Here is a 25,992-nt window from a genome sequence, read left to right on the forward strand (position 1 = left end):
TGCTGGAAATGCATTAGGAATATTAAAATATTCATCACCTGTTCACTGAAACTTTAAATCACACTGAAACCCTGATAAACCCACCCTGCCTACATGAAGAGTTTTCTTCTCCGTTTTTTCATTTTGATCTTCTATTAACTGGTAATGCACAAAAATAAATACAGAGTAACACGTAACAGAAGTTTTTAGGTGTGGCTAATTTAAACAAATTGTAAATATCACAAATATTCAAACTTAATTAAAAAGTAAAAAATGAGCCACTTGACTGCAGGAGTGTGTTTCTTTGGATTAAAAGTCTACATACTAATGAGTTTTCCCCTTCCACATAGACAAATAACTTCTCTTTGCACAAACGTATCTTTGTTGTGCGTCCAATATGCAATAGAAATCACAAAGTGACACAAATAAGTGGATCAGTTAACAGGTTTTAAAGCTGAAACTGGACAGTAAAGATCCTTAAATAAGAATCTGGAGTTGCAGAAATGAATTTCTCTGACAACTCTAACAAATAGTGCTCAAACAGTTACGTTTAGGGTGATGAATGTTTTCCTCTAAGGAATCTTGTTTCCTACAGTAAAAACTGAACTTTTAGTTTTTTAATCTAATCTAATTTACAGCTATAAGAGCTACATTTCCACAATAAAGTATTTCTTAAAAAGTAAAGCTACATTTCACATCCACTTTGTAATAACCAGAGGGAACACTGTGATCATGTAATTATTGGGCAGCTGAAGTGGGACGGTCAAAAGCTCCGCTCTTTAGGCATTAGCAGCTAAGTGCTGGTCATTATCTGTCCTATAGTCCACTACGCCCACTCATGTCTGTGTCTGCATGTGCTGTGCGATCATCAAAAGTGCACACCGGGGGGGGAGTTAGGGAATGAAGCATAATGTCAGCAATAACACAAAGGACCTTGGTTTAACATTTCAGCCTGCACTGTGTCCCTGCTACAGCCCAGAGCAGAGCCAACACTGGCCTGCTGCTACTCTCTGACCTACCCATCCACAGGCTCTGCTTCACCATCTGAGGTTTGGAAATGTGTCTGCTGCACATGCATACAGTCCACGTAAACACACCACCCCCTGCAAACAAACACTTGTTAATGTGTTGCTGGTAAATTTAATTAAACAAAACTGGATTATTTTCCCCAACAAATGTATATAAATATGTGAAGGAGTACATGCACTTTATACAGGGCTACATCTAAGTTTAGTCTACTAAAAGATACAGGAAAAAAGAGCTACACTGAAAATAAAATTACATTTTTAGACGATCCAGTTTCAGTGAAGGAAGCATTTTAGTTTGACATTTATGCCAATAAGGGTCTCCATATCATCCATCCACAGGCAGTATAAAGGTGACCGTAGAGCTACAAAAGATGAACCCCATGCTGATGTGCCTTATAGAGGTGTCTATGGGAAATGAGTCTTGGCTTTGACCTCTATAAACATTTTCCAGACAAGTTTATGCACTCATTGCAGAATAACACATGAAGTCTACTTTGGTCATTCTAAGAAAAATAAAGGAATAAAGTCAGCTGCATAGCAGATGAGCGTGCAGCTTCCTGTTACTCGTTGCTTGTTATGTCTGCCTTCAAGGTTGCAAAACAGGACTTTAAAAACGAATGGATATCTGTGCATGAATGAACACTGATGAAGTTATTTAATACTAGAATTCATCATCATATAATAATGATCTAATTTGCCAAATATTTTTTGTCAAATATATAAGATCTTCAACGTCGTTCAGCTGCCTCTCCACAGAGTTGGGGGAACACCAACTGCAGGTACTGGTTTTATTGGCCCTTTAGCTGGCATCGGCTACCAGAGCAGACGGCACATTACTACAGACAGAGGAGAAGAATGTCCTTCTGACCAATAGTGAGGCTCAACAAAACATTGGTCAGCCTGATGGAAAAGAAACACAAACAGGAAGGGCCAGTGCTAACCGGTACGCATAACTGAACTTTCAAAATAAGACTAAGTGGATTGTTCGCTAATAAATTGATTGTACAAGGCATCATTTCCTTGGATGGATGAAAAAGTACAAAAAGAGGCAGCTAAAGCAGGTTATCAAATATACTTTTGATGTTGTAGCAACATTAGAATGGGCTCTTTGCATAGAGACGGGTCTATAAAGAAATGGTTGTTGCTTAGAGACCTGAGATGCCTGAACAGAGCCCAGATTTCTCCCCCCATCAGCTGTGGCAACCAAGATAAAGCCTTGCTAAATATCTGACTTCTTAGATTTATCATAATTAAAACCATATTTATGTAAACAAACACTTGCACAACTACAGTATAAAGAGACGAGCAGAGCGAGTAATGTTTTAGGTCTTATTTTGGCCTTGTTTCAGAAACTGAGATTTTTAACGACCTCCATGATTTTTCTTGCCCATATAAGCTCATACAGTACAAAGACACATATGCCACAATGCATACACACATATGTAACAGCCATCCATCCCTTATCTTCGCAGTCCTCTGTCATAAAACCCCAACACACCAACAGCCACACATTTTCACCCTCTGCTTTTCCAAATTCTTACCCCTCCTCTCGTCTCTCTCTCTCACACACACACACCTCCTCAACCAAACTGCTTGAGCCACTTGCCTGCCAGGGAGGCAAGATGGCCCTCCAGCCCTCCAGCCAATCAGACAGCTTGGCTCACACGGGAGATCACAGGACAGCTGATCCAGCCCTCTGACTTCCTTCTTCGCCTGCTCTTCTGGAAACTTTTGGACCTGCATCACCATGAGAGCGTCACTGGTCTGCTGCAGAGACAGATAATGAAAGATGTTTGTGGCATGATTTAGGATTGTGTGATTATGTATTTCTAATGAAAATGATTGCAGGAAAACAACTAGCCGTCCACCAACGCCCTATTTCCATCTAGATTCTGTGTCTTTAATCATTTCTCAAATATAATGAGTATTCAGTTAGTTGTTAAGCTTTAAATCATAGCTGAACAAATAAAGGCTGGTTTCTAATAAATGGAGAGTGATTAAAGCAAGCACGCAGCCTGAAGTCTTTAAATATGCAACTTCTGTGTGTTGAATTACTTTGGTAGCAGCTTAATAGTGATCATAAAACACAGCACAGTGAGAGTGAGTGGAAAACAATTTGTGAATACAGCTACTTCTATCCAAACAGAAGCCTGAGCAGCAGTGTGATATGTGTAATGACAGCGATAGAGACTGAATACTGTGAATGCTGACAAAATTAAAATTATACAGAATTTATCTATGCAGCAGCTAGAAACATTAAGAATTTATCATTAGCAAATTGCATAAACATTAATTTAAAAAGAAGTCTGTCAGGAAATGACACGTATAACAAAACATACCAGAAAAAATGCAAGAAAACCACAAAATCTTTGTTTACTACACCTCTTTTTAAAATTGACTAACATCTGGACTCTGTCCACACACTGCAACCATACATCTTTCCTTTTGGTGCAAAGATAAACTCAGAATTTTACACATTTTGCACAGCTTACATAGTTTTCTGTTCTGGAAGAATGTAAAATGGACTGTTTGTGAAGGTTCTCAGTCATCCAGGTCATCGTAGTCTAAGGAGCTTGGAAAGAAAAGCGTCTGGACTTCTTTAGGTTTCTTGAAGATGTTTCACTTCCTATCCAAGAAGCTTCTTCAGTTCTAAGAGCGATTGGTGGAGAGTCCCAGATTTTAAGCCCTATGGGAGTGTCCCCAAGAGGGTCATGGACCCCCTATTGATCCTCTGCCTAATCACACGAGCCAAGTGTGAAAACAGGTGTGGGTCACAATCAGTCAAGGTTTGAAAGAGGAGTGAAAGAAGCCATCTATGTCCACTGTGAACGACCATCTTTGAACAGAGGCGGTGGCTTACAACACCACCTCTCTGCCATCTATAATCCAGTTTTGAGATCCCTTCCCAGACGCCTTAACGCCCACTCACATCCTGGACCATTTGACCTCAGTAAATCACACTCAAAGTGCTCTATACAACCTGACACAGTGCTTTTTATCTAACATTCACACACATTGATACTTGGGGTTAGTATCTTTCCCAAGAATATTTGGCAGGCAGACTGGAACCACCAACCTTCGGATTAGTAAATGACCTCCTCTACTTCCTGTCACCCAAGGTGATTAAAGCGCTGCTGAACAACTTGCTGAGATCTTTTGATTATTTCAATTGGCTCTGTGAGTCTTACACGCATAAATGATACATTTTTCAATGAATAGCTACTACAATGTTCACAGTGACCACAATCGATTGTTATTTTTACCCTCTCAGCTGAAAAGAATCCCTTTGAGACTGTGGGAACTCAGCTGACGCCCCTATCCACAGCCATTTACGGCACATAAAGTAACAATGTGGTACATCTAATAGATCACCAACACTATGAGCTGTCAGTAAGTGAAGAAAGCATGCTCTTAGTTTATATTCAGTGTAACATGCTTGCTGTGCTCGTCTTCCTGTCTGCAGCTGGTGGTGGAAATGCTGATCATGCTGGCATCAAGTGGCATTTGGCTAAGATGCAGAAAAACAAAACTGAGTTGTTCTACCTTGAAATTTGCTTTTTCTCTTTTGGAAAGGGGAGATTTAGACGGCAGGGGGCCAAACGAGAGAAGTTAAAAAAATCTCTCGATTGCTCTGCCTGCTTCATCTACACACCAGAGATTAAATGTAACATTTTTGTTGATACACGAACATCTTTGATTTGTCTGATTTCTGTAATTTATCTTACATCAAGGTCAAACTACAGTGAAAGTATTTGTATCAGCACCAGAAAAAGGATTTCTCTCTCAAGTTGAAACAAATAAAACTTATTTTTTATAATTAGCCTGTAAGCTTTGGCAGTCAGTCCATTTCTTTTTTTAGGAAATTAAAAAGGTAAACTCTTCTGTATGCACATGTATCTTCATTTGACAATAGAATGGAAGACACCTGTAGCATGATAGTAGCAAATAGCTCAGCCATTACTATGATGACTCTTTGAATTCCAAATAAATGTAAATTTATTTAATTTTATATAGTGCAAGTACAGAGTACGGAGTTAGAGCTATCACCTATGATGAGGGTTAACAAAAGTCTATGACTTTTATTGCTATTTCTTGCTAACAATAATGTGCTTTATGTATTAGTAAAGAAAACTCAGCTGACCATGGTGGCCATTTTTGGGGGAGTTAAGACCAAAGCCCCTTTCTGAGGGGTTGTGGGGATTCTCTTGAAAACAAACACTTGTATACATCCATATAGAAACAGACATCTGCACACACAAACACAGTCCTCAGCACACACTCTGGATGTGAAAATCGCATCCCTGTTCTACTGGGAAGGGAAACTGTTGTGTGATTATGATGAACTGGTTAAACTGCAATTACGCCGGCGAGCGATGGGAGAAGAGACAACAGCAGTTTATACGACAATTTGGGAGGCGGCTGCCGTGGCTGCTGCAGCTGGGGCCTGTTTTATGCAGTAATTGATAGACTCTGCCAGTCACTAGTGGGTTCAGAATTAAAACTCAAATTATCATCATTAGGATCTCCCCCTCTAATTGCTGCATCAAAGGCACATCAGCGTTTTTGTTTTTCATTATAAAATTACACTTGTGTTATCTAATTTCATCAGCTGCATTGACAGCACCCACGAAGGCCTTGCCAGTGATTTGAGGAGGAGGTTGTTTGTGATTTTTATCATCCGAACTCATTCAAACGTGATAGATGTTTGTCAGATGTGACCCCAAATCGCTTCCTGGTGTTGATGCAAACCATAAACACAATTCTACTTCAAATAAATGCAGTATAACCAATTTGAACATATTCTCTTTTGAATTACTTACTTATTAATTACTTGGATAAAATCCAGTCATTCACTCTCAAACATTAAATGATTTGATCCACATTTAAACACGTGTAAGGAGAGATAAAAATGCTGTACTACTAAACACACAGACTCCTCATGCTGTTACAGTGTGACAATCTTTACATGCAACTCCTTCAACAGCAGACTGTAAGCTTCCAACCAGGAATCCTGAGATCAATTTAGGAGATTTTAGGGGAAAAATGAGCAAACAATGTGTTTATTTTACAGATTTTATATATTTATAATTCCATGTTTTAGAGACGTTCACAACAGATTAACATTCTAATGTCTTAAAAAATGGGGCCAGAAAAACTAACTATGGCTCTTCTTCAAGTTCATAACAGACATTGACCATGTGAGGCTGCATTAAGGAGTCATTACACAAAATTACTGGCAGCTGACAGTGCCCAACTTAGCCTCCTATACTTCTGAAAAAAGTGATTTTCAATAACATTCCTGTGTTTTTAAATATACTCTAAGAAGTATGTAGTACAATAAAAACAAGTGGAAAGATTTTTGTTATGTAGGCGCAGAAAATGGATAATAGTTATTGATTTGTAAATAATATTAATACATTTTAACATTTAATATTATACTAGACTACATTTCTAACTAACTAGGCCACTCATTCTCTTTCTCTTGACAATACATTCTTTAAAGCCGTAACGTATTTTGGGGTCAACTTGAAAGAAAGGCAGCTTTAAAAATATAAGAGTGGGGTTAAAGGTCAAATTTCCCAAACAACAACAATAACATTTAAACTTTTTTCATGATAAAATACATTTTATGAAAGTTAGGGTCCACAGTAATGTGATATTAAGAATTCCCATATATTATTCCCTGTATGTTGCCTACATGTTGTCAATAAAAACAATGGTGGTAAGAAACACAGATGTAAAAATAGCTCGATATAGTATTATTATGACTTAGACCTTCAGATCAATCTATAGACCTTGAAGGACAGGTCAGAGGTCAAACGTGACATGATATTTTAAATCTTTACACAGTCCCTTCTATATGTTGACAATACATGCACATTGTAAGAGTCATGGCTTCTAAGGTATAAGGCATTTTTGTCCATTTTCAACCAGTAAATCGCTGAGTTGACCTTGAAGGGTTTGGTGGATTGTTAACATGACTCTGCTCTACACTCCTACAAAGTTTTATCAGATGTCATTGAAATCAGTCAGTCACTGCTTTTAATTACACTGTTGTTGTTTGTCAGCAGCAAAATAAACACTTGAAGTTTATTAAAATATTGAATTTCTAAATGTTGGCTATTAGAGCGCTGACAGTGTAACAGAAGAACACAATCAAATTAGCTGTGCTGTGAAACTAAGTGGCACTGTCCAACTAAACACTCTTCTGCTGTCCAGGAGGTAAAACGATTACACATCACTCTGAAAACATGAAAGCTAAACAGTTTTGAAAGCCTTCTTTATCAGACAATGTACAGAGTCTCCTTGCCCCCAGCTTAGTGAGTCTGTGTGTACTTCATAGGCGCCCGTGTCGAACATACGTGCTGAAGATATTTGCTGAGCAGGCTAATGTTTCCCTTAAACCTACAACAATTGGATGCATGTGTGATTTCTGTGGGTGTGTTTGTGTGTGTCCTTGACGCCAGCAGTGTCCCGCTGTTATCCAGCTGTAACACAGTCAAACACCGAACAATCAGCTTTTGCAGGGCTGCCAAGCAGTTAGCAAGATGTCAGTTAGCCTACAGTCTGTCACACAGTGGAGCTTAAATGGTCAAAAATGGCATCTTGGTACAAACTACATATCCAGCAAGTTGCATATAAGAAAATGTGCTTCTAAAGTATAGATGCTTTGCTATTTCATTTGTAACAATGCAGTAACAATGTCTGTGCAGCTTAGGAGTTTGGGATGGGCAGGTGAGCTAGAAAAACGTCCCAGCGACATTGTGTACTGTTAACTGAGAGTCACATTTTGATGCAGCATCACTCCGTTACCAAAAACACCAAGAGTATTTTCCTCACTAAAATCTGGCCCAATTAGAGAATATTAATGATTGTTAAATGTGCATATGCTGGAGCTGGAAAACGGGAAGGTTAATAGACAGGCAGCATCACACGATTGCATTTATCAGTTTCTATTTATCTCTCCTTGGGAGGTGGCAGGTTTACAGTAAATACCTTCTGTCCCCCTAATTTCCTAATGATGGTGATAATGATGGAGAATGGCGCAGTCATTAGCAAGGACAGGCTCTGTGCATCACTCTGTCAGCTACGTCTCTCCCAGGCCCACAATGAGAAGTGATGGGGCCCAGCTGTTCCCCACATCCTCTCCCCAAACTGAACCTCTCTCAGAGACTGAGAGAAGAGAGGGGGAGAAAGAGGGCGGAGCAATGGAGAGGAGGTAAGAAAAGAACACACAAAACAGAGAAAAGAAGAAAAAAGACACCTGAATATCTGCCAACCAACAGAGGACAGAGGGTGTCACAGGCCTGTTTAAAGAAATCCTCCCAAAATCATCCTCGTGTACCTATTACTAACACAAGTTTGGTCCCAAGTTTCAGATTACAAACGTTTTAGGATCTGTTGATCAGTCTGATAACAGTCTAACACTAAAAAGCAGATAAAAAATTCTGCTGCTTTTTCAAGGTGGCAGTTTATCATCTGACTGTTACGCGTACGAGTAAATAATTTATACTTGCAGGCTTGATGTCATTTCTTTAAATGGGGGTGCACATCACACATTTCACATTTTAAACTGCAAATGAAGCAGAGCTACTCTGGTAGAGTCAAAGATTTGGAAACTGTCTGCAGTTATGTGTGAAAGTTCACCCAACACAGCAAGTATCTCCCAGGGCTTTTTAGTAACGATGCTAATCCATTAGTACAGCGGTCCCCAACCTCCGGGCCTCGGACCGGTACCGGGCCGCGAGTCGTTTGGTACCAGGCCGCGAGAGTTGAGGCTCAGGTGTGAAATGTATGGTTTTCAGGGTTTTTATCGGTTTTCAGCGTTATTTTGTTATCGTTTTTATCGTTAGCTCTGTTTTCCTGGGTCTTTTCACGTGTGTTATGAATAAATCTTCTTTTTTCCGGTACCGGTACTAGTTTTATTTTGTTGTATTTATCCGCGACACCTTAAAGGCCGGTCCGTGAAAATATTGTCGGGCATAAACCGGTCCGTGGTGCAAAAAAGGTTGGGGACCGCTGCATTAGTATACACTTACCTTGTTGGTGTTGGGTTGAACCCCCCCTTTTTACCTTCAGAACTGCCTTAATTTTACGTGGCATAGATTCAACAAGGTCCAAATGTTGGTCCATGTTGACAGCATCACACAGTTGTTGCTGTCAATGATCAATGATGTGAATCTGCCATTCCACTACACCCCAAAAGACTAAACTAATAGACTGAGACTGAGATCTGGTGAGTGTGGATGCCTTTGAGGACAGTGAACTCAGCAACTCAGTGAACTATCATCACCTCACTCATCCTGTAAAACAAGAGTTCTTCCTTCTCTTTCATTCCAAATGACGCTCATAAAAGGTCATTTGATAATTGGGGATCGTTCTCTAATATTGCAGCATCTTTTACCTTACAGTATAAAGAACTCTGAGAAGAGCCTTACTGTGAAGAGCTGCAACATAAAATTGAACAGAACAAACTTGGGTGAAAAGGACTATTAAAGTGGTCTCAGATGAAAATGAAACTTCACCCTCTAGATGCTGGTGTTAGCTCAAGCTCAGCTGCCTTTAAATGTAGATTTCCTTGAATCTGTTTAAATGAAATGCTGTCTGTTATTTCAGAAATGCTTGGACATGCTGTAGATAATGGTAGGAAAACACAAATGGTGCAACGATTCAGTTTAAGGACCAAGCATTTAAACAAAATAAACAATATTCACGCTGTTAAAAATGGTTTAGACAAACCAAGGACTAACCAAAGGAAACATTTACAGCCAGAGAGACTTATAACCAGGGGTGCGCATAAGTGGTCCGCAGGTGCGCATTCGCTGTCAAAATAAAAGACGCACACCAGATAAGAAGTTGCAACGCGCATTTGCGTCCATATAAAAGGCAGTGTTTTTGTCCGCTAGAGTGGGATTTTCACGGCATATTCTGCACAACATCTCTGTGCGTTCATCATTTGTTTGAAGCCAGCTCACCTCCTGCAACCACTTTCCCGAGAATACGAGCTTCTTTTGCGGTTCTAACTCCTTCTGACATTTCTTTGGAGGTGGAGGAACACCAAAGTAATTGCTTAAAGGAGCTTGTTTGTGTGCTTCTTGACATCTTTAAGAGTTCTAAACAAATGTCTGTCCTCCTCCAAAAAATCTTATGTATGCAAACACGCCTACACGCAAATGGGCACCTGCGGACCACTTATGTGCACCCCTGCTTATAATGGACATAAATATACAGAACCGTCAGTAAATACAGCAAATATTTATCATTTTTAGATGTTAGAATGACCTCTTATTCTTTGCACTACTGCTATATCCCTTTCTCTACTTGCAGTTTTTTATATTTTGCATCCTCCTTTTGTCTGCTGTCTTAATTAGCAGTCCACACCACATGCACTGCTATCAGCCTTGTGAAACATGTTACAATTAGAGTTGATAGTCAAATATTCCTCTTTTCCAATAGATTAATTTGAGAGCAAGGCTTATCAGACAGGCCTCGGTTGTGCTGCGCACCAATTGCTTTCAATAAAAAGAACACTGGCACAAAGTAATCTGTGAAACACCCGTACTATTATCAGAATGAAAGTTAAACACTCAGAACCCACTCAATAAATTCACAGGAGACTGCAAATGGACATTTTCATTTGACTTCCAACTCTTTTGAACTGTCTTTCTTTTTTCCTCTTAATCTTCTTGCAGTGTATTGAATCCTTCAGAGGTACATATTGGCAATTAGACACCAAGGAATGGCTGATTATGTACTGCATAAACCTCAAGTTGAATAAATTATATCTTCCCCCCCGAAAAAAATCAGTCTGTGATTTAAAAATGCTCAAAATTTCAAAGTCACCTCTGATGAATAGTGCAGGGTGATTAATTCATGATGGGAGACGCCACCTTGTCAGGCCAAACTCTTCACTGGGTAATGGCAACACATGCATAATAGAAAGGTGGTTCTCTGCCTCCCCTCGTTGTCTGAGAGACTTCAAAGGAATTAAAAATGGGGCCATCAAATTACATCTGTTGAGTTGCTTTGCTCAAACGTTGGATTCGAAGCAGGAGAGTACATCATTTCGCTTGGATTGTGTCTCCAATGTAGTGAAACGCCGGAACGAATGAAGTTGACTAGTTTGGAAAAGACTGTGAAATATTTCATCTGAAATTTTTAAAAACTGGGGGGATTTGGTGTGTTTTTTTCTGTAAAAGAGCTTGAATACATATTAAGCTTCCCTGAGGCAATATCTGTCAATTCATTAAACATTTTTCCTGCATAAGTAAAGACATTCAGTCTTTGAAACTGAACTACAACAAAGCCTGATTTCTTTCCACCTGGCATCTCCCTCTACATATTGTTGGATGGCTGTGAAAACAAGTTAAACGTGAGTTTCAAAGTCACTTTTCAGGGGAAATAAGTGGAAATTGCAGCTGTAGTGAAGCAGACCCATGGCCTAATTACTCCTCTGTACATCTCTCTTTTACTGAAAGAGTGAACAGTCAGTTCAGCAGCAGAGTGACCTTTTCTCTAAACCCTCCAATAACTCTCCAGCTGACAGGCCGAATGAGCAGATGATCCCGGACTCCTTCATGGTGTGTTGCGACTGCACTCGGTGCAAAATGACAAGTGAATCAAGCTCTATTTTTACCTCCGGGTGGGGAACTTGTGTCACTCTCGACCACTGCACCCAAGAAAATCCGCCATGAAGTTTGGTTTTGGGCAATCTGACCGCTGACACCGCGGAGCTGTCACTGTGATGCCCTTCCCTTCCATCAACCAATCCCCTGCCTCGACCTCACACTACTCCTCACACCTGACTGGCACCAGGGGTAGCGTGCCAGGCCAAAAGCATGATTGACACCTCGCCCGATCTTCTGTAAACACCTTGAGATCTCAGCACCTCCAGCAGGGAAGATCAGTGACTTGTGTGAAAGAGGCCTCTCCTCCTGGCCTCAGCTCAAGTCCGCTGGCACTCGCTATGATGCAGCTCGACTTGTCAGAGGGAGTAACAAGATGCTGAGTGACTTAGCACCTCTGGAAATGTCAGCCCCCGAGCTGGCGGACGCCAGGCTGAGTGGAGTGGGGAGTGCACAGACCCCAGTGCGACTGGCTCAGCTGCTGCCTGTAAGAAGCAAAGGACGGCACATACGCTCGACGAGACGAGACAAGCAGCAGAGATGAAGCCGCGCCCTTGTGATATGTTCTTGCCCCATTCCCCCATATTTCTGCCACACGTCTTACGCTTGCTTCTCTTTTTCGAGAAGTGCATCTGCTATCGTCCAGCTGCTGCTGTGCCTGAAACGGACCTTTGCTGCCCTAATGCTCAATGTGCAGTGGAAACGACAAAGTCCATCCGCGATGATGATGATGCGGGCAAAAGCAGAAACCAGAGCACGCCTAACTGCCCCGTTATTGCTCTGGTGAATCATGCTATAGGAGACAAGGCACCAAAGAGACACCCAACGCAGGGAGGAACTCGGTCACAGCACAGTTTGTCAGACTGCACTTACTTACAATGCCGACAAACACATTTTTTCTCTCCCCGAGGAAACTCGAGGACGTATACTGCAACATATTTAGTGTTGCATATTTATTGAAGTCAAGCAGAGAGTCAGTTTGCTGAAGCATTAAGGAATCACGAGGCGCAGAAAAGAGAGCTTTTACAAAAAGTGAGCGAAGAGAGTTAGGTTGGAGCGTGATGATGCTCAGTTAAATCTAATGGGCTGTTTACTCGCTGCCTGCTGAGATTCACACTGCTACATTGACTCGTGATTTATATTTTCTGATTCATAGAGGCGCATGCATCTTACTTTAATCAAGGTTCTCCCTATCATTCCCTCCTCATCCCCTCCATCTCCCTGGCTGCCGTCCTTTTTCTCCCCACAATGCACATTAACAGCAAAAAATATAATCAGTTTTATGACAGACTATGTTTTTAGCACATGATGGGTGAATATAGCATTTTCAAAATGGCCCGTCCCCATCCTCAATCTCCAAATAGATCCGCTGGGACGGAAAGCAATATCAACTGAAAGGACACAGTCTCAAGGGTGCGAGTGTCAATGAATGGCTGCAATCTGACGCCTGCTATTTTTCATGTTTGTTAACAAAATACAATTTGAGCGAGTAAGTGAGTACAGAGATATGGACGTAAGCACATTATTTGGCTGAGTTGACGAATAAAGTTAGAAGTCTGCAATGTGAGGAAAAGAGTTTCTTAGTGCAAGTGTGGTTCAGTGCTGAACACAGATAATTGATTTCTCGATAAACTAAATATATTTTACATTCACGTTGGAAAAGGCATGTCCGATTTACTTAGCTTTATGACTGTGGAGTGTCATAAACATGTAGGACTAAGTTAATAAAGAAGAACTAGATTAGGGTATGCTGATTGGCCAAAGATGTTGGTGACTGAGTCATCACATTATTCATTTATTTTATTTTAATTTTGTTAGTTTAATGTTGCATCACATGAGTAATTTAATATGGAAAATAATTAACTTGAAATGTGTAATTGTTGAATACATCCAGTTTACTGACTTGTCGTAGTGGAGGTTTGGCCTCCACTAATAAATTAATTCCCCATACTGGAGTTAATACTCCAGTATCCAAATGGAGGACTTAAAATAAATAAAATCATCCCATTACCTATGATAGAGCAAACTATTCATTGACGTACCAGGTTGTAAGCACGTTGTGTTTTAACATGGCACTCTCTGGGGATCAACTCACTCCTGGAGTCCTCAAGTGGTCATTAGAGGAACTGCAATTTTTGGCAATTTCTTGGTTGTATATTTTTGCATTTTTTCTTTCTGAGGTTGCTGTTTAGACACAGAGAGTGATGGAGATTCTGATGATTCTCACTGTGAAGTAGTATAGAACAACGCACCATATGACAGCAAATAATGACAACACCTGAGCCAACATGCAAGTTAAACTAGCCAGGTGCTTTGGGATTATTTCCCCCCCTCACCAGCACTATCACAGATTACAAGTTGTGCATCCTGATGTTGTGCTGGACATACACTTCCCCAAATATATCAACGTCAGCAGGACCAACACAAACCTGTTGCGAAATTTGAACCAAAAACTTTGCAAAACTAGAAGCGTCCTCACACCTAAATTCTAGGGGTGCAACGATACACAAAATTCCCGGTTCGGTTCGATACTTTGGTGTCACGGTTTGATATTTTTTCGATACAAAAAAATGTTCATGCCTTTTTAATTTGTCATTTATTACAATTATAAATATATATTTTAACTCAAAAGTACAGTTTTTAAATTTAATGTTGCTGAAACAACAAAATAATAAAAATAAATAAATATATCTGATTGAGGAATCACTCATCTTTGGAAAAGAGAGTTTATTACAGAGAAATGTCTGTTTCCAAAATAAAAGCTATACTATACGCTTCTTCTGGGCTATATTCTCAGCAGCATATTAAACATATCAGGTCCCCATAAGGAGAATCATGTGCTAACGGCTGTCTAAATGACTCGGGTAAAGTTTGTAGCATGCGTGCTTGTTGTTTTTGTCTGCTTCCACTTGTATTTGCACTAGGATGATGTCGGCGTAAATGTGCAGTCATATTCGTTGTGTTCCCACTAGTGCTGTCAGCATTAATCTCGTTAAAATGACATTAACGCCATAACACGGCAAATCTCCGTTAACGAGCTGCCGTGGATCGCCCCGTGCGTGGGGCTGGACGGCGTCAACACGTTAACAAGCTAACTGCGCTAACGCACTAGTTCCCACCAATTGAGCATTGCGTGGCACATCCGACATACTGTTTTACTTTTGTCCATGACGCGCTTACCTTCAGGGTCATGCTTCACATGAAAACCAAAATAGTTCCAAACACCAGATCTGAATGAGGGTGGGGGAGGTTCAATTTGCCATGTTGCAACGAGCTTAGCTTCTGTCTTGCTAGCTTGCGCTGCGCTCAGTAGATCTGCACTCGACAGTGCAGCCTAGGCGGAGTAGTCAAACGCAGATCCAGTGAGCGCTCAACACAGACAGCATCGTCAGAAGAAAAGTTGATAAAATAAATAAAAAAATTTGTATTGTTCGATACATATGCGTACCGAACCGAAAGCACTGTATCGAACGGTTCAATATCGATACGAGTATCGTTGCACCCCTACTAAATTCATCAGGTTCTTTCTTTATGCAAATGACATCTCCCTACCAACTTTAATGAAAACTTTACTTGGAAGATTTTCCTTGATCTACTTTTGTCAAGGAAAATCACATCCAGCCTTACACTTCAAAGTGCATTTAGTGTGGAACCAAACTTTACTCGATGAACAAATCCTCTGGGCAAAGTTCTGCCTCAGTCTCTCAGGAGTTAAGTTTCAGCTTTATTTATTGCTAGCTGCTATTAGCCGATATAGAAAAGGGCTAGAAGGCACAGGTTTGGTAGATTAAGACTGGGGATTTCTCTTGACCTTTCAGCCAAATGCCATTCTGTTTGAGGTATACAAACATAATTAGATCTGATCGTCCTGTGTCCTTCTAATCTTTGGCTCGCCATTTTTTTTCTTGGCAAATCGTTGTTGTTCATTAGCGCTGTTTAAGATGTGGAGGGCACAGGCTAATGACAAGAGGTAGTGAGGTTGAAATAATCCTGTTGTTTCTGATGCTTCCACATGATGCCCACAACTGTTGCTTTGCTCCCTTTCAAGGAAGCCCCCTATTAATGAGGATGATGGCATACCAAAGGTCCATTTTAGTGATGTACATATATCGTTGGGAGGTGGGGGGGAAGAAAAAAAAGGAAAATTGCGTTCTCTCCCCGCTAATGTAGGAGCCAATTCACAGTGACATTTGCCATTAGCTCCATGCTGAATTCGACTGGCGACAAAAGCAGAAGAAAAAGCTCAAATCATTCCCAATTAACGGAGGCATCAAACAGTGAAAATCCTAGCAGGAGATTTTACGGGCAGTGCACGGAGAAAGGTCAGGCTCCAGTGGAACAAGGCAAAGTCACAGGATTTATTAGAACTAATGAGCACTTTCGTTAGACTGAATTAACGCTGGTACACAAGGAAAATAATAATAGTCTGAGCATAACATTTGGTTTGTGACACATATACACACACAGAGCTAAACACACATAGCTGACTGGCTGACTGAATGACCCAGACAGAGCCCTAAGATTAATAATGTCACCTTAAATATGGTAAATTTCTCAAACAGAGCCATTGCTGTAAATCAGAGTTAACCATGCAATTTGTTATTATTTTTTTTAACAATATTAAATCTACAATAGAACCATACTTTTGGAAATGTAAGGATAAATAAATACAAATCATATCAGGCTTATATGTAATTTATTATTTTACATTATGGTTTTACAAAATCTTCTCCTACAGTTTGATTTATTTTTTATTTAAAATCAAGAGCAGGTAATAACCTGCTTCTAACATACTATCACTTTTACCATAAGAAATAGCTTGTCTTACAGTGACTGTGCTAATAATTTCTGATACTGTAAAGGATTCATGCAAATCAGTAATAAATATAAATGTTGTGTTTGCTTTCTTGGTGTCTGTCTCCATCTACCAAAAACACCTGAGCCTCCTTTTACAATTCCTCACATTACTAATGAGCTGAGAGTTGTTGAACAGAGGAGAGAGTGTTTATTGAGATATTTAGATGTGTTCTCTTACCCGGTCTTTCTCCCTGTTTGAAACGATGGAGGTCTGGGTGGAGAGCTGTAACATAGATTGGCTGTGACAGCACCAAAATGAGGCTAACAAATATCCTAATGAGGAAATGCCAGCCATGCTCCCTCGTTCCAACCACACCAGATCGCTCAGGCCCCGGGAGAGACGAGCCAAAGCTGCAGCAAAAACTCACCAAATGACTGACCCCTACTGAAGCACCAGCTCAGTATGCATTTTTTCACACTTATTTTGTGCCTTTATCTGAAATTTGTAATTTAAATTAATTTAAATGTTACTTTAGATTTACTGGTCAAACTGTATGCATATGATTAGGGCTGGGCGATATGACCCAAAATTCATATCTCGATATTTTTTAGCTGGATGGCGATATAAGATATATATCTCGATATTTTTTTAAAGCCATAAAGTAAGAACATAAAGAGAGTTCTTAGTCAAAGCTGTGTCCCAGATGTCACACAGGCACTTTTATTAACATACAGCATAGATGTACATGAAAAAAACTACTCAAAAATAAATTATGAGCATTTATTAAATAATAATGCTCCGTAAATAAAATAAAACTATGTTGTTTTTGTGCATAACAAAAAGCTCACAATTGTGCAGTCAAAATGTAAACTAAAAGACGCTGAGCATAATAACAAAGACAGATTTCACAGCTGCTCTTTTCCCAACTTCTACTGCGTGACTGACAGCCTGGAGTTTGAAATCCGCTTCATAACCATGTCTCTTAACAGGTGCCATTTATGGTCCTTATACACACACATATTACGTTGAAGCACAGCATGTATCACTCCGCGAGGCTCCTCGGTAGCCGTAATGCTCCAACAATCCATCAAGCAGCTCCGTAGCTTACCAAAGTCGTTTTTTGACAAAAACATTTTTGACAGATTGCTGAGCGCTGTGTACCACATAAGATCGGTTCGTGGTCATCAAGCACAACCAGAATTCATACAAAAGGCACACTGTCAACTTTTGAGAGAATGAAAGGATTTTAGAGGGGCTGCACGGCGTTAGCGTGGTTAGCTCGTTAGCGTGGTTAGCTCGTTAACACGTTGACGCCGTCCAGCCCCACGCACGGGGCGATGCGCAGTAACTTGTTAACGGAGATTTGCCGTGTCCATCTTGTCGCTGCCTGCAGGTGAAAAATATATTGATATTTTTAAAAACTCGATATATCGCCCAGTCCTACATATGATCAATGCACTGTAGCTTCTGAGAGGCCATTCTTTGGTATGCAAAGTTATGTTTGAAGACTTGGCGTTAGGTTGTCTTCTAGATGTTTTGAAATTAGACATCAGGGACAAAGATCTGAATTAGAAGCCAGTGACCAAATTAACACTCCACTGATTCTGATAAAACTGTAAACTACTGATTGAGGCTACGTCCACACTGGCCCGGATAGATTTGAAAACGGCATTTTCGTCTGAAAACGCTCCGCGACCACACTAAATTCAAATCAAATTCAAATCAAATTCAAATTTTATTTGTCACGTACACAGTCATACACAGTACAATATGCAGTGAAATGCTTAGACAACTGCTCGTGACCTAAAGAAAAACAGAAAAGGCTATGAATAAGATAGGAAATAAATATGAAAATTAAAAAGGGTAAATTTAACTAGGAAGGAATAAAAATAAAATATAAAAATTAAAGTTAAAAATGAAATAACTGTACAACACAAATTAGAATGAAGGGTAAATTTAACTGGGAAAGAATAAGATAAAATATATAAATTAAAGTTGAAAAATAAAATAACTAGCGTTTTCATTCGTTTTCACAGAGTTGTGCGTCCACATTGAAACGGCTGAAAACACTTACGTTCCAGTACTGCGCATGCGTGAAACACAAGACAATTCGGCCTGCCTCATTTCTGCCTGTCGTATATTTACTCTCCGGCTCTTTGAATACGTTGTGGCAAAATGTCGAGGGAAAGCACCGAGTTTTTTAAATGGACTCACAATGAGGTGGAGTTGTTGCTGCGAGTAACACAAAAGTACAAAGATGCAAAAGCGAGACAGAGTTAACGAATTTGAAGAAAAGCTATCTGGAGCATGTACAGACTGATATTAATCTTTAATAGGGCTGTCAACATTGAGAGCAAACAAAACAACTGCTGTATGATGCCCTCCGCTATCTTAGTTTAATTGGTCACATGACTGCAACACATGACTAAAATGTGTCATCGTTTTCAAAAAGTCTCAGTCTTTGCTGTCCACACTGCGATGTGAAAGCACCGTTTCCAAAACGCTGCATTTTCCTTCAGCGTTTTCCGTCTCAGTGAGGCCAAAACGGAGAGAAAACGACGCGTTTTCAAACGAAAACGCATTAGTGTGGACGTAGCCTGAGACCATAAGGTCATCGGGCAAGTGTTTTGTGCAGTTTCTGAGACTTTTATATAATCCAACTTATTTTTCACCCTCTGCAGGCCTTTTTAAACAGAAGGGGGATCTATAGTTAAAACAGGGCTCCTAAAAAACACCTGCTGTGCCTCTAAAATTGGACCAAGATTTCCATGTTAAAATGCCCAAGTATAGTAAGGGACATTATCCATAGACCAAAACCCTTGTAAAAAAAAGAAGTCTGTGGCTAATGTCGCCCTTACTAACAGTGTGTGGGGTAAAACTTGACTGCATGTGTGCAGTTAATGCCTTAAAGAAAAAACATAAGACTTACCGTGTGGTATAGATCATCCAAAAAGTTTGCACAGTTTTGATGAGTGAAATTCTAGTAATTTATTAGTCTCCTATTTTTCACTTATTAAAATGTTTCTGTATTTTTGCTATGCATCTGTACAGTTTATGGTACTGCTGAGCCAGTGTTTGACATCATGATGTCTACAGACAACCTTAACTCATGGCACACTAAAGTACTCCGAGTCACCTTAGCAACCTCTGGAAGTTTTAAAACCCTGTTTATGACAAGCACTTTCCAGCTCAGACAAATCAAACTCTCTTTCCCTCTCATTCTGACAAGGCTTTCTGAATTCAAGACAAGGCCTGATTGTGACGAGTGGCAGCACTGCATACAGTCATCTCAAAGGTCTCAGTGGAAACTATATTCCATTAGAAAACAACAGGGACGGGCCCCTCAGTCCCCCAGGTCCTAAAACAGCATATGACATAGAGCCTGAGGGCAGAGGAAGTAACTCATCCTTAGATAATCCACTGGACAAGCTGCACAAGAGACAGACTCGCTTAATGCGAGTGAGATATTAACAGAATCCACTGCAGGACTGGTACATATTACATTAATAATAAAGACTTAATAACTGAGAGCAAATTCAGACTAGCGCACAGCACGATTATTCAGTGTGTTTTTGGTTTTTTACATTAATTCACAAATTAGGAAATTTTAATCAATTTGCTATAATGATTTGTTTATATGTAAATTAGATAAATGTTTGACTAACACCATTTTAAGAAATCTTTATAGCCCCGAAGAGCGCACTGAGTGTCCAACTCTAATAAAAATATAATGTACTTCTTTTTTTGTTAGTCTTTTACAACTGGCTACTTATTATGGGCAGTAATATCCATCAAGTACCACAACCAGAAACTAAATGAAGAACATATGAATAAATCGTGTTTAGGAAGTACTTACTAGGACTACAATTTGTACAACAAAACTTTCACAGCATGGCTGAATTGATTCCCTGGATCCAGACGGACATTTGAACATTTTTACTGCTTACCTGGGTCTGCTTTTGCGGGGGCAGCATCCTAAGCAGACCAGCCCAGACCTACCTTTCCCAGCCATCTCCAACTCATCTAGAGGTACAACGATGTATTCCCAAGCCAACTGAGAGATATATCTTTCCCCACAGCCTCCTGTCAGAAGGAGGTTGTCAGAACCACCTTACGAAACACTCAAAACTTCCTCCTGTGGGCCTACCACAAGCAGGAGGTGACATGGGGTCATGTGCAATGGTGGTTTGATCCCCAGCTTTAAAAACTAGTCTCTAAGTACTTTAAGCAATTGCACTATCATATACATGCAGTTTTATATAATCCTTAAAATAACTGCCAGGAGGCGTTTCAGGAGTGGCGAGTCTTCCTTTTAAAAGCGCTTTGGTTTGTCCAACCCCTCCTGTGATAAAACTTTAATGCCAATGCATCAAGTCAAACAAACAGAATCACTGATTTACCTCCTTGGCACTGATGACATCTTTACCCATACACCCACACAGACTCAAAAGGAGAAGACAATACAAGAAAGACTGTTGTGTAACAAATGGCACTAGTCGCACACTTTTAAACTAAACCTTGTGTATTAAAAAAATCTCCTTTGTAATGACAGGAAATTCGTGATTTGTGTGAATAAAAAAATGAAACACACTAAAGGTGAAGGAAGTGCACGCAGGAGGGGTTTGCTTGTGAAATCATCTTCTATAACTTGTGTGCATCCCTATACACGGAAGAACATGCTGAGGGGTGATGAGGTTGGTTGAGGAAGTGTATAGTGGAAGGAGGGGAGGGCGGGGGAATGGAAAGGTTGGCATACGGTCACACGAGAGGCACTATCACGAGTTAGAGAGCCAAAGCTCTGCCTTGTGTAGGATATGCATTGTGGGAACAAAGATAGACACGTGGTACACGCGGGTGGTGGATGGGTGGGGGGTGGATGAGGGTGAGGGGTGGGGTTCCAGTTTGGGGGACGTATGATGATGGCCTGAATTGAAAAGAGCCACCTTTTGATTTTGGACGGGCCCCGTTCCTGGCAGGCTGGCCGGCCATAAGGCGGGGTGGGGCCTGAGGATAATGGCAGCAGAAGGGAGAGGAGGCCGACAGCTGGCGAATTCTGCCCCAATATGTTTCCATGAAAGAGGCGAGGAAATTTCAGAAGACGTGATGCCCGAACGACACGCTCGGCGGCAAAAGGGAAGATTAAAAATAAAATTAGTTAACATCTTGCCCGTTTCACCCCACGATGCACATTTCAGCAAAGGGAAAGGGAGGGAGAAGGGTGATGACTGCAGTGGCCATTCGGATTTCAACAGCTCCCCCCAAAAAGAAAAAAAATCTTCCAGTTAATTAGAAGAAGTCATGTGTCACCTCCTGAAGCTTGTTCAGCACACACAGATGTGGCCTGGACTGTTTTAAAGCCACTTTCCATCATCTCGCTTTCTCTCTCCTCACTGCATGAATATCCTGTTTTCCCTTCCTAAGCATATTGTGACTCTAAAATGCAAATGACTCCCTCTTTCCCCCCCTCTCCTTTCTTTTTCATTTTTTTTCCACCTCCAATCACGGTGCCTCTAATGAGGTGTAAAATATGTGCATTAATGACAGAAAAGTTATTTAGATCTGGGGGAGAGTTAATTGGTTTTAATCACGGCCTACATCCATCTGGTTACGCGAGACAACAAACTACTTTATCCTGATGCCTCATTAGACATATTGTGGGACGCTACGACTCAAGGAGACGCTCGTCTCCTGCTTGTTTCCTTTGCACATGAGCATTGTTAAGAGGTAAAGTGATCAGGAACTGAAGATTAAACAGAGCACACATGATATTTGACCATTTGAGTTATTGTTTAAAAAGCCTGTCTCACTTTTATGAGACACACTCTACATAAATCTAAATAACATTTTTTTAAAATCTAAATATGATGACAATAGATGATCATTTTGACTAAGGATTCCCCTATCTGATTTTGGTTGTATCACACAGCAGTGTTTACTAGCAGGAGGGCTAATTTGGCATTTTCCATATTCTACATGAACATGCATAATGTGTTTGTATTATGTGTCTGTTATATACTGTTATAGGGCCACCACTGAAAAAGAGATCTGGATCTCAATGAAGAAAACTTTATATCAATTGAAGCATGTAATGTAACAATATGATAAAAATCTTTTTTCCTCACTCTGTGTCTTTGTCCTGTCCCCCGGGTCATGTGATTGTTGGGGTTTCTATACTTTATCAGTATAATTGTAGGGTCTTTGCTTTGTTGTGATTTGGTACTACTTACTAAAATTTTAATTAAATAGATTTTTTTTTTTTAAATCATCAAAGATAAAACTGATACATTGTGCTAAATGTTGCATCACTGATGAGAACTAGAATATTATTCATTTAAAGCAGAGGCAGTTTAATCCACAAAAGCACAGTAGCATTATGTATTTTTAGTTTACCAAAAAACCGTTAACCTTTGACCCCACAACAGAAAATCTTTAGACTTGACATAACATAACATGCTGCAAAACAGTTTGTCAATCAATGCTTTTAACATCATAAGGCATCATCTTCGTCGTCACATTTATGCATTTAAGTAACTTGATGAAAGTCGCATCCCCACAACATCCACGAATGGTCACACAAGTTTGAAATCTGACAGTAATTATGCCTCAGGGGAACATACATTTCATTCACTGACCTGAAGAGTTTCATGTTTCTGGGGAAGGGTCTCTTTAAGCAAAACACTCAGCTATCTGCTGTCATTCTCCATCCGCTAAGCCTAAAGATGCTCTCACCATCTGTTGGCAGTGTGACCATGTCCAAAGGACCATGTTTCTGAGGATCCTAACAGGCCAAGAACTAAAATGTGTGAACTGCAGGCCTGCTAATCTGAAGTGTTGATAAGAGGCTTGAAAACACACTATGTGTGACTTGCACCATAAAAACTAGGAACTCTTTGGGGATTCAGCCAAGATGAAGAGACTCAATATGCACCTCAAGGTTCTTTAAATAAATAAATAAATATTACAGCACCCCAAAGCTGTCTTCCTTTTAGGAGTCTCAAAACGCCTCTATAGTTGTCAGCCATGGATTGCTGGTTTAAAGATCTACAATCCAGATTTTTTTTTTGAACTTTTCAAACTTTAAGAGAACATTTTATTGCAGATGGCAACTGCACGTGGGAGAAGAAGCAATGTGCAGCTAGGTTTACCCACGTGCCTCATTAATCATTAGCATTCGGCTGAGAGGCTGCTTTATATGCCCCCATGATTCACGTTGTCACTTACAGTAGTCCATCTTCATTTTATACAGTGGGCCTCTAATGGCTTCTTTTGAGATGTGTCAACTGAACTGGGTGTGTGCGGGTGCAGCCTCACCTATAGTCGCATTTTTCCTCTCCAAACCTCAGACAGATTTGCAGAGTTTTCTTATTTGCTTCATTTAAAGTTACCCTGCCATGCAGAGCAGAACTGCATGAATGAACAGTTTTCACAGACGGGTGACTAATTAAAAGAAAACCCAGGATAAACACAACAATGCAGATGCTTCCACACAGGAGCACTGCATGGTGCGATGATGCAGTTTTATCATGTTGTGTGACATGTATTTAAAAAAAGGCAAGAAGACGAGATTATTTTGAATTAAGATGGTGACAGGAAATGATCTAAGTGATACTGAAAGAGAACTCATTGTTGTGGCACAGATGGAGGAAGTCCACCTGGCTTCTGTTTCGTCTTGATAACAGACTAATTATGTGACATATGGAACATTTTTAAGAAAACTAACGAGCAACGTGTAATCCATTACATTTTCTGAGTAATGACCCCAACACTGTTGCTACCCAAACTTAAAAGCCTTAGCTAACAACTTAGCATGAAACCCTTTCTAAATATGGTAACCTCTGTCTCAACATGCTAGCATGGCAGTAGCAAAAATTCTAATGTTGTCCAAAACCATTTGAAAGTGGTGGCCCAACATGCTATAAACAAAAACACTGCGTGTTTAACTTATCACCCATGTCCTGTAAATATGTAATCTGCTAAACGCAAAGAAAAACATAGGGAGATATGACCGTTTATGCTGTACTGCCTTATGTTTTTCTCAGTATCTAGCGCAGCATCAGACAGAATAAACTCCTAAGAATACAAAGTATATCTAATAGAATAGTTTTTTCCATTTTTAGGCTTTGAGTAGCTCTCTCACACCGTACATGTTTGCATCCATCTAATTCAATCTACCCAAAACCATTAAAGAAGTCACATATTCACATGATGGATACCGAGGCAGATGGGATATGTAGAAAAAGACTTTCTATATTTTTACTTAGGCAGCTACAAGGGCTTCTGGTTGTTGTCCAAGAATTTCTGTCAAATTAGAAAAAAATATGTTAATTATAGACATCAACATAGTTGCAGGCTTGTTTGGAAAAAGAAAAGTTTGCAATTTAGTGATTTGCAAGATGCTGCAGTTAAACTAGCAGCAGCCGTGATGGAAATTGCTGCGGTTATAATTAAGAAGACCTTAGCATATTTAGCTAAATTAAGCAGTGGGATAGACTCCATATTTACGGCGTCATTTCCTGACTAATTTGCCTTGCGCCCTTATGTGAGGTGTCAAAAAATACTCCCTGTGTTTACATTTGGTTCCCGCTTCCCTGCTAGTTCAATGTGATTGACATTTCTAAATATGTTAGGCCCGAGTATGCCGATTCCCAACTAAGCACAAATTGTACAGGCAGGTAATGATGTGTGGTGACAGTCATTATCTGCTACTGAACTTTGACACCTAATCATGAGAACAGTATGCAAGTGGTGCAGATAATTATCTTTGGGATTGTCAGTGTGTGTATGTTTCTCTGCATGTGTGTGGACATTGAAGGCTGCAGGCTTTTTAAAAAGCCTAAATGATCACATCTAGATATGCGGTAGGGTTGTGCTGGTAGATGGTGACTGAGGGTGATTCCAATCAAGGTGACATTTAGGTTATTTTCCCATGTATTATAATTACAGTTAGCTTTCAGTTAATATCACACTATAGTTTTTACTTTTGCTTCCCCCAAACCTGCAGAATTCACACAAAAACAAGAAAACAATGAAATGAACTTGTGTAGGAGTGGCTGATCAGTCACAAAAGAAGAGAGCATAGACCCTGGGTATTTTTGCATGGTGGATTGATGGTAAATTAGTGCTTAATATCCAGATGGGTGGGGAATTTAAAGAAAAAGCACCTTGATAATTCTTCCACCCCCCACCACACACACAAAAACAATTCCCCCATTTAGTGTTTCAGTAATGATGGTAGAGAGTGCTGTCTAGCATGTCGGTCCACTGCTTTTGGACTGAAGGCCACAGCAAAGTGATTGCCAAACCTATGCAAGAAATATGACCCCGCAAAACTGCTGGATCACCATATTGCACCCAAGGCTTGTGGTTTTATCTTCAATTTGACAATGTGTGTAAATGCAGTTTCTCTCCACTTCTCTGCTCTCTGTCTCACCATCCATCCCATGAGTCATTTTTATTCATTTACAAGCAAATGAATATGAATTACATTTGCGTTCAGTTTATGAATACCCTCATTTTCATTGCACAACAAACAATGTATCCAAGTGACTATGTGAAGACAAAG

General features: G+C 40.1%; 1 long non-coding RNA gene across 1 annotated transcript in view; it reads right to left on the bottom strand.

The window, feature by feature from the left end:
* Nucleotides 1-1,749: 1,749 nt before the first annotated feature.
* The window catches only part of LOC146376724 (uncharacterized), a 74,017-nt gene continuing 49,774 nt past the window's right edge, over nucleotides 1,750-25,992 (bottom strand). The window contains exon 3 of the long non-coding RNA XR_014801763.1: nucleotides 1,750-2,774. This is a non-coding gene — a long non-coding RNA (uncharacterized LOC146376724). The remainder of the gene's footprint in view (nucleotides 2,775-25,992) is intronic.

Source organism: Perissodus microlepis, chromosome 12 (assembly GCF_051167445.1).
Source record: "Perissodus microlepis isolate ML-2025 ecotype Zambia chromosome 12, ASM5116744v1, whole genome shotgun sequence".
Taxonomy (NCBI): Eukaryota; Metazoa; Chordata; class Actinopteri; order Cichliformes; family Cichlidae; genus Perissodus; species Perissodus microlepis.